General features: G+C 44.5%; 1 protein-coding gene across 1 annotated transcript in view; it reads left to right on the forward strand.

The window, feature by feature from the left end:
* The window catches only part of HIVEP1 (HIVEP zinc finger 1), a 506,680-nt gene that overhangs the window by 32,785 nt on the left and 458,275 nt on the right, over window positions 1-15,620 (forward strand). The gene's annotated exons all lie outside the window — the stretch shown is intronic.

Raw genomic sequence — 15,620 nt, forward strand, 5'->3', positions numbered from 1 at the left:
AAAGCTCTCTAAAATTTGAAGTGACGCACCAAAGAATTTAATTGGATGGTAGAAGAGCGTCCAATAAAAGGATTGGCAGGTGTCTGCGATGTCTTATGTAAACGTCTGTGGCCCCTTATTCATCCTGGGCGATATCGGCAAGTTCTAGTCAGGAGCAGCGAGTCAAATAGTTAGCCAGCCGGAATCTTATTAATCTCGTTGTGCGAGCGCCCTTGGATCCGACATGAACCGTGCACGGTTCATGTCGGATCCAAGGGCGCTCGCACAACGAGATTAATAAGATTCCGGCTGGCTAACTATTTGACTCGCTGCTCCTGACTAGAACTTGCCGATATCGCCCAGGATGAATAAGGGGCCACAGACGTTTACATAAGACATCGCAGACACCTGCCAATCCTTTTATTGGACGCTCTTCTACCATCCAATTAAATTCTTGGGTGCGTCACTTCAAATTTTAGAGAGCTTTGGTCCTGATGAGAATCCCCGGTGAAGGGATTCGAAACGCGTTGACCTACTTTGACTTGTCTTCGCCTTCAGCCAAATAACTGCTAAACAAAAATTTTAAAAAATAGACGTTTTTTGAAATAGTGCAAGTGTTATTCACTGATGGTCTGTCCTTTGTACATACAAGTGTAAATTGTTAATTGAATGTTGTCTATTGTCTGAATGTCTGAGGTACGCTAGCTGTGTGGTTATTCATGTGTTTATGTAATGTAAATATTTTGAAATGTATTCTTGTGTTTGTCCCTTTTGATTATTAATTTTTGTGTATATGGTTGAATCATTCTAAATACAACCGTGCAAAATAATAAGAAATTGCATAAAAATATTTTTGATTAAAATCAACCAAAAAAATGGATTTGTTTAAATCAGTTCATTTGTTAAAATTTCTTTGAAAGTTCAGTGCAGCACCGGCACCCTCTTTTGTTCTATTTGTGTATATTTAAAAGCATTGGTAACAATAGGTCTTGCAGACAGTTGTGGCTGGCAAGCCAGACTCAATGACTAAGAATATGAAAGAAAGTCTCATTCATTCCGGAACAGAAAGTGGACGCTGGGACTGGATGTGAGTAGAAAGAGAACCAAGTTGATACACAATCCGATTATCCATGACGCCCCGTTGCTGGGTTATCCATGCACTTTACAAATATTTTAACATAACATAACATGCCTCAATGGCAGAAGTAAATGTGGATGTTAGTATTGCTTAATAAAGATTGTTTCTTACGGTGATACATGAGCAGATAACCAGGAGTGGCCCTTGCAGGTAAGAGCGGTGAGGGCCGGATTGGGGGGGGGGGAGGAATTCGACAGACGACCACGAGGGAAAATTAAATAATCAATTTTCCCTCCTCATCTGTCGAAATACCCAACCCCACTGCCCTTACCTGCATGGGCCGCTCCAGCACTTAACTGGGCTAAACGTTGTTGCCCTTATCTGAGCAGTTAACACTGCTTTGACCAGATTTTAGAACCAAGCTGCCCATGTGTAGACATCCACTGATGTGGACACCAGGGGGACCCACGGTTGTCAATAAAGGGCTGTCAAGTGTAGCACCTGCCACCCCTGGCTTTCCCTTTGTTACCTTTTTTGGCAGTGCCTTTGATCCCCTCAGGGGTTACGAAAACTGTGGCAGCAAATTAATTGAACCCACACTCGGAGTCCTGTTTCCTTCGGTAGTTTCCACTTCTTGCTCTCCTTCCAAGCCATCCGCAGCTAACATGAGGTTTGATATGATGCTGCGGGTTGGACCAGGAGTGAAACGTGTGATGTAATCAAGGGGCAGGTGGTGCGTGGTGACACTTGTGCTATCTCTACCATTATGGTTATTGACTTCATGAAGGCGCCCTGCCGCAGACTTGGGGCAGACGCTGGATGCTCAGTCCTGAAAGAGAATGACCCCCCCCCCCCCCCCCTCCACCCAAGCAGTACTTTCTTTTTCTCTCTAACGCAGAACTTTGAAAGTGTAATAGAGGAGCACCTGACCTTCCTGGCTAAAGTGCCATGCTTAAAAAATAACGAAGTTTAAAACAAGAAATTATTCTGGATTCTATGGTAGCCGAGAAAAGCATTGCTCACTGACAAAAAAAAATGAGCTTTAGGGTTTCTGTCCATAAGGGATCTCAAGGAATGCGGGACGCCATCCTGTGGGTTGGAGGGTGGTGGAGTTTACAACTACAACCTCCGCCACCCTGGAAAATGGCCACCTGTCCTATATAGTGAGCCCGCCTGCCTGGCAGGGATGTCCCTTCTGTGAAAGGACCCACCTCACTGCAGCTCCTTTCACAACAGTGAAGAGTGCTGAGCGGCCGGCCACCATGTTTAAAGTGCTCACTCTACAACACTTTCGGCTTTCAAGAAACTAACTTCAAAGTGGAATAAAAAAAACTAATAGGCACGATGTGACGTGCAGGAAGCCTTTTTTTCCCCATGTGTCCCATTAATAATGTTTCTTGACCATGTGCGTGATGTGGCCGACAGGGTGTGCAGGGGAAATGGGTGACGGTAGACGGTTGTCTGCGTCCGGATAGGGCGGGGCGTCAGACACTGTGGCAGACAGACCACTTGGTTACCACAGACCGAGTCAGCCAGGGCCCGCTGGCGGTTACCTGCAGTTTCCCAAACTCTGAATGGATCAGGAAAGAGCAGCGCTCTTGTATCACGTTCGTCCCACTCTGCCAAAGCCTGACTAAGCGCCTTAGTTCTTGCTGTTCCTGGAATAACACAGAGCGCTGCAAGTGGAGTTGGATTGACAAAGCGAGCATGCTTTCTTCCTGCTGAATCTGCCGCAACTTGGACATGGTACTTTTGCTGCCAGCTGTAAGGACAATCCGTTGCGCAGTACCCACAGGAGAGGATCTACCTCGGCGATCTACTCCTAGGCCAGAGAAATCAAATCACGTAGAATAACTAATGCTGTTTCTCGGGTGCATTTCATTTTTCGTTTTATTTTCAGCATCTAAGCATTGACCATCTCTGAAAATAAAACTCGGTCGTTTGGCTTACAGTGGACTTAAACATATTGGTTATCAGTACATTGCTGTTATGACATAATGTATTTTATTTTCAAAGATATAAGCGAGCAAGGGCAGAGTCCCCATATTCTACCGAAAAAGAAAAAGGAAAGACAGACGTCCTAAAAGCACTGATGTGCATGTGTGCTGTTATGAATTCTGATAAAAGCTTAAAATAGTTTTCAAGTGTAAACCACTGTAAGCCACGACCAACCTTCACATCTCAGTCTAAAATGACCATTGCCCAATGTATTCTTGCTTAATCTGATGTTGAACTAGCCACACTTTAATATTCTCTGTAAAGCACTCTGCACTTCCTCCAAGCTAGGTCCACACTATATAAACATCCTAAAATAGTCTCCAATTATGGATGAGTGACAAAACATGTTTGATCTATTTGTAAGTGAAATATTAAGTTGGAGTGTGTGTGCCTCTGTGCTGAAAGCTGGCACAACACTTAATAGAAAGAGATGTTTTTACCTCGCCAAAAGCTTTGTCCCCCTTAAACAAGGTACACCAAATTTTGATAAAAAAAAAAAAAAAACATTATTCCTTACACTTACTTGGACTTTTTCAACTTTGATGTACAGTTGTTGCGGGAGGAGAAACTGTCATTATGCATAGGTTACCATAGGTAACAGCAGACAATGTGTTGCAAGGTATGTAGGCCTAGGCCTCGTTTAGTGCGTTTTGCGGGTTTGGTGAATTTTGGCCAAGATATATTTGAAACCAACAAAAACAATGCACTTGTCCACTACACATTTCAGAGTTCGCTATATATCAATTAAACTGCTCCCATATTAGTGATTTTAGAAAAAGGATGAAAAGTGGGAAGAGTGAAATTGACCGTTTTCCCCTCAAAAAACGCACGTGTTGTCACTCAAAAATGGAGAACAAGGCGTAGCATGTTCATTTTGAGGTGATAAAAAGCTTCATTCTTTAACGATACATCCAAATGTTCACAACATGGGACAAAAATTCGAAGCGGCACACTTGGAGGCCCATTGCAGCATCATGCAAGCTGGACATCTCAGTGACTTGCTCAGTGTTTGACAGATTAGTCCCATTGCTGAAACGGCAGACAGGGAAAAAAGTCTTCAGCTAGAATCATTGGCCTGCCCTATTTGATCGGGGATTCTGTCCATGCCCCCCAACTCGGCCTGGTTGGTCGGGCTGCATGTGAGCCCCCACCAGACTTGCCAAGGAGGAAATTGTCATCATCTCGGCAGCCTTTTGGAAGGCTCGAAAGCATCATTCAGAACATTCAGCAGCATGTTACCATTGATACCGTTCATAACGTCACTGCCTTAAATGCAGTTGTAAAGCTGAAGTAACACTGTCCTGGTAAAAGAATACAGAGGAGAAAGGTGGCTGCAGTTATACTGCCTAGTATTGCATAGCCCCATTCTTATTCACTGCTGTTGGGAACCTGCAAAGCTGCTATATATCTTTTTTTTTTTTGGGGGGGGGGGCTGCATGGAGGGGGTGTCCGAAAAGAGACGCAGCATTTTACAATAAAAGCATAATGTCAAAGTAAGGGCAACAGAACAAATGAATTTTTCTATACAGTTTTTCAGCGTTCAATATTGCTTACAGATTACTAATGAAACCTACAATTATCCGCAGCGACATCAGGCCAGGGGCTAGGAAAAAGACAAGGGTGCTGTAGAGTTTGGGGCTAGGGGAGGGAGGCAGCCCAAAACAGCAGTGCGGATGGAGACTTCTGATTAGCGGTTGTAGAGATCCGACCAAGCGAGTAGAACGCCCTTCCGCATATACGCAACTGCGGACTGGTGGGGGAGCAAGTGGTAGAATAAAGTAGCTCATAAAAATTGTGAATATGTAGACAAATGCCAGTTGGATTTTATGTACAGCAATGTTATCGACAGGTGCGGCTAGTGTGCACAGGTTCCATAACACGTCACATTAAGTGACTGTATTACAAGCACAGGCTTCATATCCTGTCCTATGCTCACAACTGGTCGAGTGGCCTGTAAGCGATTCTCATAAGGTCCATGCGGATGAGGCCCAGTGTCCAGTCATTGTGTATGGTTATGGCCACCAATCCACCGTGTTTCAAAGTGAAGACTTTGGCAACTGCCAATGAGGCCCTCGGTCTGTGCCAATGTTACAAGGACCCCTCCCTGTATGTCTGTAAAAACGAGTGTGAGAAGTTGGCCTGGTATATGATGTTCACTAATTAAAGTGACCACCTTGTACCATGCCAAGCAACCCTTATGGTGTGGTTGTAAGTCAACCTTTTCGGACCAGCTGCCCTAGTGGTAGCGTAGGCTAAGCAGTCTTTGGGGCTAAACTCGTTTAGGCGTGTTAAGCAAGCTGTTTTACCATATGTAACCCCCTTTTATACCAATGAAAAGACACCACACAGATATACATTCAAAATATATATATATGTATTTATTACTCAAAGTATCCCCTAGACTCTTTATGAGCACAGGAGCACAAATCGTTAAACAAGAAAGTATCACAATATACGAAAGTTGGACTTTATATGTATAGGCCCTGGTGGCCGCTCAAACCATATACTAAAATAGTGGTATAAGTACCACGAACAGGAAAGGGAGAAGGCCTAGGGCCTCTAGAATCGCTGGGCCTACAAGGAGCTAACTTTAGTTGGTGACCAGGAGGTCCATGGGTCGCGTGTGCAGTTAGGAAAGTTACACACGGGTGCCCATAGGTTTTCAATGGGTGCGTAAATGTTCAAAAGTTACTGCTAGAAGGGTCTTCTGGTTGGACTACGAATTCAAGACTTCAAACCTAGACACTAGAGATGTTACTCTACACTTGTGCACCGGAGTGCCAGCTTTACCTCACCCACAGGAAGCGGGTGCATAGGTCTCAAAGTGCGTCGGGTTTCGTCTATCTGTTCAATGGAGCCTGACGACAAAGATGCTGCAGGCGGTCGGCCCAGAAGAGATGCGGTGGATCCAAGGGTGGATCGGAAGTGTAGAAGACCTGTAAGCAGAGGGGACAGTGTTCACAGTCATTAGCCAGTGACCGGCGTGGCACCAGGTAGGTACCAGGCGATGTCGGGTGCAAACAGGTGAAGAGATGTAGCTTGTCTCTGCAGCCACGTGGTCCCTGAAGGTCGACAACGTCCAGGAGTCGGTTCACGAGCTGTCCCACGCAGGCTCACGCTGTCGGCGACTCAGAAGAAGCAAAGAAGCCTTGGCAAAAGCAGGAGTCGCAGGAATTGAAGAAAGCTGTTAGCTCTGACCAGCAAGGTCAGAGGGGCTGCTCCTTTGGAGGGAAGCAGGGGCCAGTCTGGAGCAACCAGACCAGCATCGTAGTTTTTCAAGATGGTCGCCAAGATGGCCACTAATCAACGGACCAGTAACCGGTTAGGCGCGTCGAGTCGCGAAGTGCAGAGGGGCCCCACGCAGATCATGGAGATGCTGGAGGGCTCACCTTTGGTGCAGATGCTGCTCGGATGTTGGGCTTCTCAGGACCCAAAGCACAACTCGGAGGGAGCCTCTGTTGTCGCGCTTTCAGCTTAGTCGAGTGTCTTCCAAGGTGGCTGGCTCCACGTGTCTCGGTGCCTCCACGGGTTCCTTCTTTGCAGGGACTGTGGATCGGGCGGTGAGAGGTCTGGAGGTCCAGTCCTTGTGGGTCTCTGGGCTCGGGCTCCGGCAGGAGGCGGCGGCAAAGCTGGATGGTGCTTGCGTTAGCAAGATGGTCACTCCCTGACCATAGGGGAGATTTCCTTCAGTCTTCTGTGCAGCAGAACGTCGAAGTTCCCGTCTTCTTCTTAGTTTCAAGTTGATTCCAGGATGTCTAAAGTCTTTGGACACAGCTCCTACCTTTAAGCGGATTCTAGGGGCCGGACTACCTGCTAGGTCCCTCCCTAAGGGTGGGACAAGGAAGGGGGGTGGTTACACCCCCAATCCTTTGTCCAGCTCGCCCCAGGTCTGGGGCTGGTGTGCCCCAGGACCGGTTTGAACTGGCATATGCACCGAGGCTCCTTGTGAGCCTCAGGCATGTCTGTTTCTTTTCAAGCCCTACCTGACCAATACACAAAATCCTGTCTGGGGTGGTGCTCGCACCTCCCCTGGCAGGAAACCCTTTGTCCACGTCTCCCAAGCTGGAAGGACTCCCAGCAGCAGGAGGGCAGACTTGTGTCTGTGGTGGCAGCGTCCATTTTGTGGAGCTGAGGCTATGTCTGATTTTACCCGGGTTTCAGGTTCTGTACATGTCGTGTCCAGAATTGGCGAGGGGTTAATATTCCAATTCGTATGACACCTTACTCGACATGTTTTGATAAAGCTAAACCAAAGATAGCATTTAACCGCGAGGTTCATAATGCACTTAAGAGTATATGGTATGGCAATATCTGGAAACGGTAGAAGGAAGTTGTTCCGACTACTGCAGACAGGCTCAGCTCATACCAGAGCACCATCTCGCATGAAACCAAGCACTCTGCCTTCAGGATTGTTAAGGCCTGCCATAGGAGTGACTTGTAGGTTAACATGTGTCCCATTTAAGGATAGGTATAGGCATACTACACCTAAGTAAGAGGTGGATACACCAACTTACCCCAGCTGAGTGATCAGCCAGTTGTGTCAAATTTGTTAGGCCAGGCCTGGGGTGGCACAATACATGCTTCAGCCCCTAGTAGGCCTTAGATACACCAATGCCCTGGGTACCTAGTGTACACTGGTACAGGGGCTCACAGGGTGATCCAGTTCCAATGGGTTATGCACCTAAAGTGCATAGTGTCAATTTAGCAGAGAGGGCAGCAGGCTGGGGGTCTGATTAGCAGGCCCACAGCCTCAATACGTCAAAAACCAGTGAAGCAAAAAGCAAAAATTTGGGGTGACCATAGGATAGCAGACCCTACTCTCCTACAACGAGCACCATTGGTGAGCTGGCAGAAGTGTGCAGAGCGAAACAGCGAATGGTATAGACGTCTGCCAGATTGCAGAGCAATACAGCTGCAAAGCAGGGCAGGATGTCCGTGTTTGGATTAGGCACTCGTTGTTTGCCCTACTGAAAAGAGTGCCAACATGTATCGGGCCCACCAGCTTGATCCTAACTGGGTTTCAATATCAATTTTGTAGCGCCTTGAAGTACGTGAATTGGAGTCTAGCCTGCCTTAGAGAATGTTATCGAGTAAGGAGCAGCGAGGGACATTCCTTTCCTGTGTGATCATGGGACAACTGTGTTTGCTAGCATGCACAAGTTACTGTTTCTATAGTTTCGGAGAAAACTTTTGTAGACAAAATATTATACATGCCAGTGATTAGTCCCCCAGCTTCCCTCTTGGTTAAAATGTTATTTAGGACGCGGGAGGGGATGGGAAGAAGCGCGCATTGCCTAATCTACCCTTTATAGAGTATTAGTTTCAATAAACCGATGCCATCACAATGGATAGATGTATACACGGATGCCATTTACACGGTCATTAAACAGAGATAGAAAAGAGCCATTATTTGTGGCATCAGCAGTGCCACTGTGTTCAGTGGTCATTTGTTGTTTGATGTCCCCAGATATGTCTTCTGGTTCAGTGGTCATGCCATACCAGACGTGATCAGCGATGACGTCCTTGATGTAATTGATATAATCTGTGACGCCATGTCCGAGTTTGCATGGAGTGCTTTGGGTTTATGGTGGAAAAGCTCACCAAAACTGATGAAATTCAGATTTTTCTGTTTTGTATTTCGGCTGGAACATCACTAAAACTTAGGTCTTTTAGGGCAAGTTTTGTGTTTATTTTTTTTATTTACTGCCCACTGTTTTGTTATCTGAGGGATCACCATAATTTCCCTTTGAAAATGTTTAAGCAGTGAATTTGAATTTGTCATGATTTATTTGGGCCTTCCCTAAAGTGCCCACTCGGTACTAGGTGGGCGTTTGGCCATGTTTTGTATTCAGTCTCTCTGTCCTGGATCCCTCAGGGAACATGGTTTGGACATGGCCAGCAGGACCTCGTCAAAGTACCCCACATTGACTTTCCTTGCTCCATAGTTCCCTTTGTCAAATATTCACCCCAAGTACAGAGATTTGGGCATAAATCCATCGTTTTTTTGCTCCCCATGCCATTCCAGTTTGGACCCAGCCATATGCAAATCAGTCTTGACCCTGCTCCCTGTGGGAACAGTCAAGCCCAAACTGCCAGACCAGATCCTCCCATGACTGGAAACAAGCATCCTGGGACTGGTCTCTGGGGTAGTTTATCACCTCTCATCAACCAGGCTAAATTGAATTCGATGGCCTAGTGAGCACGGGACCCACATCTGGGCACACCCTTCCACTTGGGGTGACTGTAGCAACACAGAAAGATGATGGACGGAATGCTGAACATTATGGAAACATTCACCCCCAGTACAGAGATCTGGGCATAAATCCATAGTTTTTTGTGCTCACCATGCCATTGCAGTTTGGACCCAGTCATATACATATGCAGTTCGCTGGACTGTTCGCATGGGGAGCAGGGTCAAGGCTGATTTGCATATGGTTGGGTCCTTACTGGGGTGGCATGGTGAGCAGAAGAACAATGGATTTAACCCAGATCTCTTGACTAGGAGTGAGTGTTTGAAAAGTCTCAGCACTCCATCCATCATCATATTGTATTTGCTATATTTGCCCTAAGTGGACAAGGGTATGCCCAGACTAGGTTCCCTTGCTTGCAGTGCCACTAGATTCAAACTAGCCTGGCTGATGAGGGGTGATACCCTGAAACCTGTCTCAGGAGGCTTGTTTCTATCCAGGCAAGACCTGACCTGGCAGTAGCAGGGTCAAGACTAATTTGCATATGGCTGAGTCCAAACTTGGGTCGCACGGTGAACAAGACTTGGGACAAGTGTTTGAAAAATGTCAGCACTTCATCTTTCATCTTGTTGTGTTTACTAGGTCTGGTACTTCATGTAGGTGTAGGAAAAATATATTTAGATTTCTTATTACTTAGATGCTGTATGCAGAATCTAATTTAAACATGTGAACCTCTGTTCCATTTTGGAAAGTTGCATTCAAATGGAATAAATGAGCAATTTAAAGGGAGGGCCCCTAAAGGTACATGTCGCTTTGGAATTTCCACTGGAAATTCTTGGAAAACTACTTTATACCCAGTAATTCTATGTGGAGCGGTACTAGGCCAAAACTACATCTATGCCAAGCAGGTTCTGAATGCAGGGATACATTTGCCCAATGCCTTTGCATTTGGCTGCAGGTTATTTAGTGAAGCTGCTTAGTGAACAGAGAGATGAGTGTTACCAGGATGAGGCCACGACCTATGCCTGTGCCCGGCATGCAGTGACTGCTGGGGCACTGGGCGGTGCTGAAGACCATACCAAGTGGGCACTGTAAGAAAGATTACTGGGCACCGAGAATGTCTAAAGGCAATTTCCTTGGCCCAGTTGGCACCATAGGAAGGGCCACACCTAGTGGGCATTGGTGCCACGGGTACTTAACATAGTGCACGGTCAAAGGTTACACTGTGTGCTCACTGGAAAGCATGGGAGTAGTGCTCGCTGAAAGTAATGGCCAGTGCAATGCCAAGCATGTGCTTTTGGCAGTGAATAAATAATTATTATGAAACCTAAGAAATTACAAAAAAAACCATTAAATGGACATTATGGTTGGCTAATAAGGGATTAGGCTAACATCTTAATTCTAATCCCCTTGAAGGGTTATTCTATTTATGATCCACAACCTAGAAACCACTGTAATATGCTAATTATGGTTAGGAACACTGCTGTAGTATCCCCTAATGCAGTGGTCATGACTTTGCTATGGCATGAGAATGAAGCTAGTCTCGCTGGTGACATTAAGTACAACGTCTCCAGTAACCTCATTGATCGCTACCATCCTAAATGACTGGGCATGGTGTGGAACAGCTGGGCCAATATTGCAATAAGTGCTCTGTGGATGCAAGGAGCGAGTATGCCTCCTTTGTGCACCCCTGAAGCACATTGGTATTACAGAAAGAGCCACAGACATTGGGTTGCCCCTTCTATAGTACAGATTGCGCCAGCATTACATGAGCACCATTCCCATCACATGGAGGCGTGGCCCCATGCAAATGAGGAAACACTTTGCTACTGTATCTGTACAGGTGCCAAGTTAAAGACGTGCATAAAGTGATTATTTTGCACGATTCAACTTTGTAATTATGAATTGGGCAAAAGATCAAAACATCTAAATAGTTGACCAAATGATTTGTTTTCATTACATTAATGCAAAGTAGTGATTTATTTACAGAGTATACTAGACCTATCCAAACATGCAAGTCATACACATTGCTAGAATCTAATTGACATAATTGTATTCCAATCAGACATTAACAAGTGATTACAATGTGGTAGTAGCCATCACTAATTAGTGAAAAACAGAACACAATGACAGTGAAAAATTCAAATTTGCATTAGATTTCCGTTTAGTTAAACTGAGCAAGTACGGTCATTTTCATACCTTCTTCGATAGGTAATTAGTCATCCAAGTGTTCATGAACTAGGGAGGCAAGTTTAAAAGCGGACCTGACCTTGATTGGCTGGCAGCTCAATTATTATAGTGTATGGTATGTTCAAAGCGCACCGATCAAACATCCTGCTCCATATATTAAGGCTTTGACTGCTGCTAGATACATTTTTGGGGTCCTGGCTAGTACATCATTTCCATAGCCTAGTCTTGATAGGCCCACAGATCTTGTGACTTTTATTTTGAGATCTTTTTCAGGTATAAATTATTTCATACCCCTGATAAGCTTAAGTTGGCAATTAGCATTTTTGGCCAAGGTTTTCATATGTTTAAGCAGATTCAGTGTGCTGTCCAAAGTAAATCCTAGAGATTTAGAACTTTCAGTGATGATGGGAGAATATTCAAGCACAGTGGTAGAATCTCGCCATCCTTGTGCTGTTCAAGAGGAACCGTGTGCAGAAATAAAGTGGGACTTGGTATTTTGGAGTTTTAGTTTGAGAAGGTACCCCATCAGCCATGACTGCATATTATCCAGGTTTGATGCCAGAAGGGAGGTTTCGGCAGATGATCAACTTCAGATAGAACGTGCTGTTTTTGGCTTACTGATAAGGTATGACAAAAAATGTTAAGCTATTGCCTAGTGGTTTCAGATAAAGGTCGAACAGAACCAGGGCTAATACAGCCCCTTGAGGTATCTCTGGAGATGGATCTAGCTGCTGAGACGTTAAGAGGTCAAATTTAGTCACTTATGTGCGATGCGCTGGATACGATTTGAACCAGTCATGGAATGTTCCTTCGAGGCCCGTATGGTCTTTAAATGTATGGAGAAGGATATCATGGTTGGCCATGTCTGATGCCACTGAAAGACCAGAAGGCATGAACCACCTTTGTGCAATATGCAAGAACATAATTAATTATTTCCAGCGTGACTGTCTCACTCCTCAACTCTCTTTAAACCTGGGCTGGAGTTGTCCGGTATATTGTACTTCACAAGATTCTCAAGTTGAATGTCCACAAAGCTGTACAGAATTTTAACAAGGAAGGGAAGCCCAGAAACTGGTCAGTAGTGCTTTTGGTTGGTTTTATATTTTATGTGCCAGTTCCTCTGTCATTTAGTAAAATAAAGACCGCATTGTGTTGCAGGTCTAGGATCATGTTAGACATTTGCATTTCCTGTTCATAGTCCTGTGTGCATGTTTAAAATTACAAGGTATTATGTTTTATAATCATAAACTGGGGTCTGAAGATGCATTATGATTTTAAGGGCAACAGTTCTCTTAGAGAAAAGTCATTTCTCATGTAATTTCTGAACCAGACAGTTTTGCGTCTATTCTGGGATTTAATCTGATCTGGCACTTTCTGAGTCTTTGGAGATGATTTCCCTTGGAAACGCCTCTGCGATTTTGATACACAGATGCCGCTAGGGGAAGTTTGCCATCTGTTACTCTAATTGTTTCTTGCTTAGGTCCAATTTTCTAAATGGCAACACATTTCTGTTTTGTTTTATCATTTTTCAAATTGTTCTGCAGACATATATTTTGAACCAAATATTTGCAGAATACAGTCACGTGTCCTTCCAAGACACACCATATCTTTGAAAGTAGTTTCGCCCTCTCCATCACAGCAGCAGGGTCATTGCTTCTCCTATGCTGAAATGAGGTAGATTTGGAAAGATAGCCCTGTCTCCAGTGTCCGCGATCTGATATCCAAGCTGGACTTTTCCATGTGACTCCTTTTGAGGCCCCTGGCTCTGCAGAAAATCTGAGATCAGGAATTCACTCTTCGCACATCAGAACCTCCAAAGTAGGAAGGTCCGAGGTTCTGTAGGTCTTAAAACATTTCTCAAAGATACAAGTTACCAGCCTGCTTTAAATTATAAAATAAATGATTCATGTACAAATGGGCATGAAAAACACGTTCATAAAAGTAAAAAACAGGTTTGGAGGATAGTTTGTAGACTTAACAGGTGGCCAAACAACAAGTAAGTCCATTGGGCTCAGTCTATTGCATGATATCAGAAGCTGGCACTGAGCACAGAAAGTAGACCGCCTTCTGTCGTTCTGCTCTCTGGAGTTCAAACATTTACAATTTGACTGAAAATCTATTAAATTGAATAGCTGTGTGTGTAGGGAATGGGTTGAAAGGACAAGCAGGGCAAGGGATGTGTGATGGGTGGAGACTTTTTAGGTTACCGGCAGGGGTCAGGGATTCAGAGAAAAGGCAGGTGTAATTGTTTTCTTCGGCGTAATTCCAAACACTTGCATTAAACGTTTTTTTTGGGGTCCTTCCCTGAGATTAGAGTAAAGTACTTCTGAATCCAAGTATATGTCCTTGTTGCGACAAAGCAAAAGCCTGTCTTCCCTCCTTCCTTTTTTTTTTTCTTTTCTTTTAGATTTACCTTGAAAAAACAAATCATTGCAGATTAATAAGCTAAATTTTTCCTCGGGTTGCACAGGAACATTTCTAAAGGTAATTGGGACCCTTCCACTGAAAGCCTCGTGCGTTGTGTAGATTTTGTTTAACAAATGTTGTTTTTTTTTTTCTTTTTTTTTTGTGCCTGAAACTGAAACACCTCAATACTCAGAAAAAAAGTGTTCAACAAGAGGTCACCCATATCCCAAGAGGCTGCACTCACGTCAGAAATGTCTGGCAACAGAAGAACAACATATAGCATAGAATCGTAACAATATAAACGCACCGTGATCAGTACATATATTGACAGGGGTTCACCAAATTATGATCCAATATACTCATTCATAACCTGTCCATAATGTTTGTTCCAGAAGCCCCAAATCTTATCAAAGTTTCTCCGACGAAGCTGTCTGGTTTACAAAGTTCTATCCACCACAATGCACCAGTCCACCACAATGCACCAGTCCACATTTTACATGTGCCGAATATTTTTATGTAATCCTGGGAGCCAATGGGTGGATCTAAAGGTGGACCTTATGAAGATGGTCTGTATGAAGCTTGTTGGTTTGGTCTGCAGAATAGTATGATGAGTGCTTGTCTCATGGTAGTTGAGACGGCGAGGGATGCGTGTTTTTCACTTGATCCCCGTTTGAATTTTTTTCTGGTGTCCTCTTAGTGTTCTACCTACCACCTGCTAAAAGTTCAGCTATCCAGCAGCTCCTACCTGGTAACTTTCCCTGGGCATGCCCCTTGTGGCAATTTCCTGTACTACAATTGTCGCCTAGCTCTGTTGCGAATTTCCAGAGCCAGTTATGGGATTGTATGACTATCGAGCAACCTTGCTTTGGTATCTGGATCCTCATCCGAACTGCAACTTTACAGCTGCCCCTGTTTAATATTGGTTAAACTCCTATTTTGTTCCATACCTCCCGGCACATTTGCATTCCCAGAATACAAGCAAGTCCCCTTTCTCTGTGGGTGATCCAAGTTGCTGTGACCTTGAACGTTTTGCCTTTCTGAAACAGTCTTCTGAGCTATTTGGCATGTTTATGGCATGAATACTGATCTTCAAGTGAAATGTGTTCGCCTCCTAGAGTTGCTGCTGTTTTAGGCTTTCCTTGAGATGACTGCAGTGGCTCCTTCCATTCTTCTGCTGTCTGCATGATTGTGTCTAATGATTGTTTCATGGGTCTCTGGAGTCATCTTTCTGTTTCTCTTGTTGTGCCTGTACCCTGCATACAATTTGAAATCATACTACCCTGAAGGTAATGCTCAGTAGACGTCCACAGCTTCCTTAAAGTTGAGTTTGTAAAGATTGAGGACTAATAAAGGGCAGTCGAGGGCAGTGTTTCTTCTCTTTCAGTTCAGCTCCTATATTGTCCTATTTCATGGACCTTGACTCTCAGATCCTTTGCTCAGATATGATATCACGTTGTTAACCCATTATCACCCATAACCATCGCAATATAGATAGGAGAGAATTACAGGAGAGGGCAACATGATCACGTGTTGGGGAGATAAGCACATGAGACAGACACCTGGAAAACACATGCACTCTCGTGAAGTGCTTAAGCAAGACGCAGGTCTCTAAAAGTGTTAGGTGGAAAGACACAAATAAAAAGGCTATGATGCAGAGGAGGGATAGACTGTGTAACCAATGAATAAGAAATAAGCAAATGAGTAACAATCATGCCAACACATGTTAAGTAGTGCGTGGGCTTTAAGCCCACTGTAAAATCTTGTAAGATGATAATGGGTCT

Source organism: Triturus cristatus, chromosome 5_2 (assembly GCF_964204655.1).
Source record: "Triturus cristatus chromosome 5_2, aTriCri1.1, whole genome shotgun sequence".
In the NCBI taxonomy this organism is placed as follows: domain Eukaryota; kingdom Metazoa; phylum Chordata; class Amphibia; order Caudata; family Salamandridae; genus Triturus; species Triturus cristatus.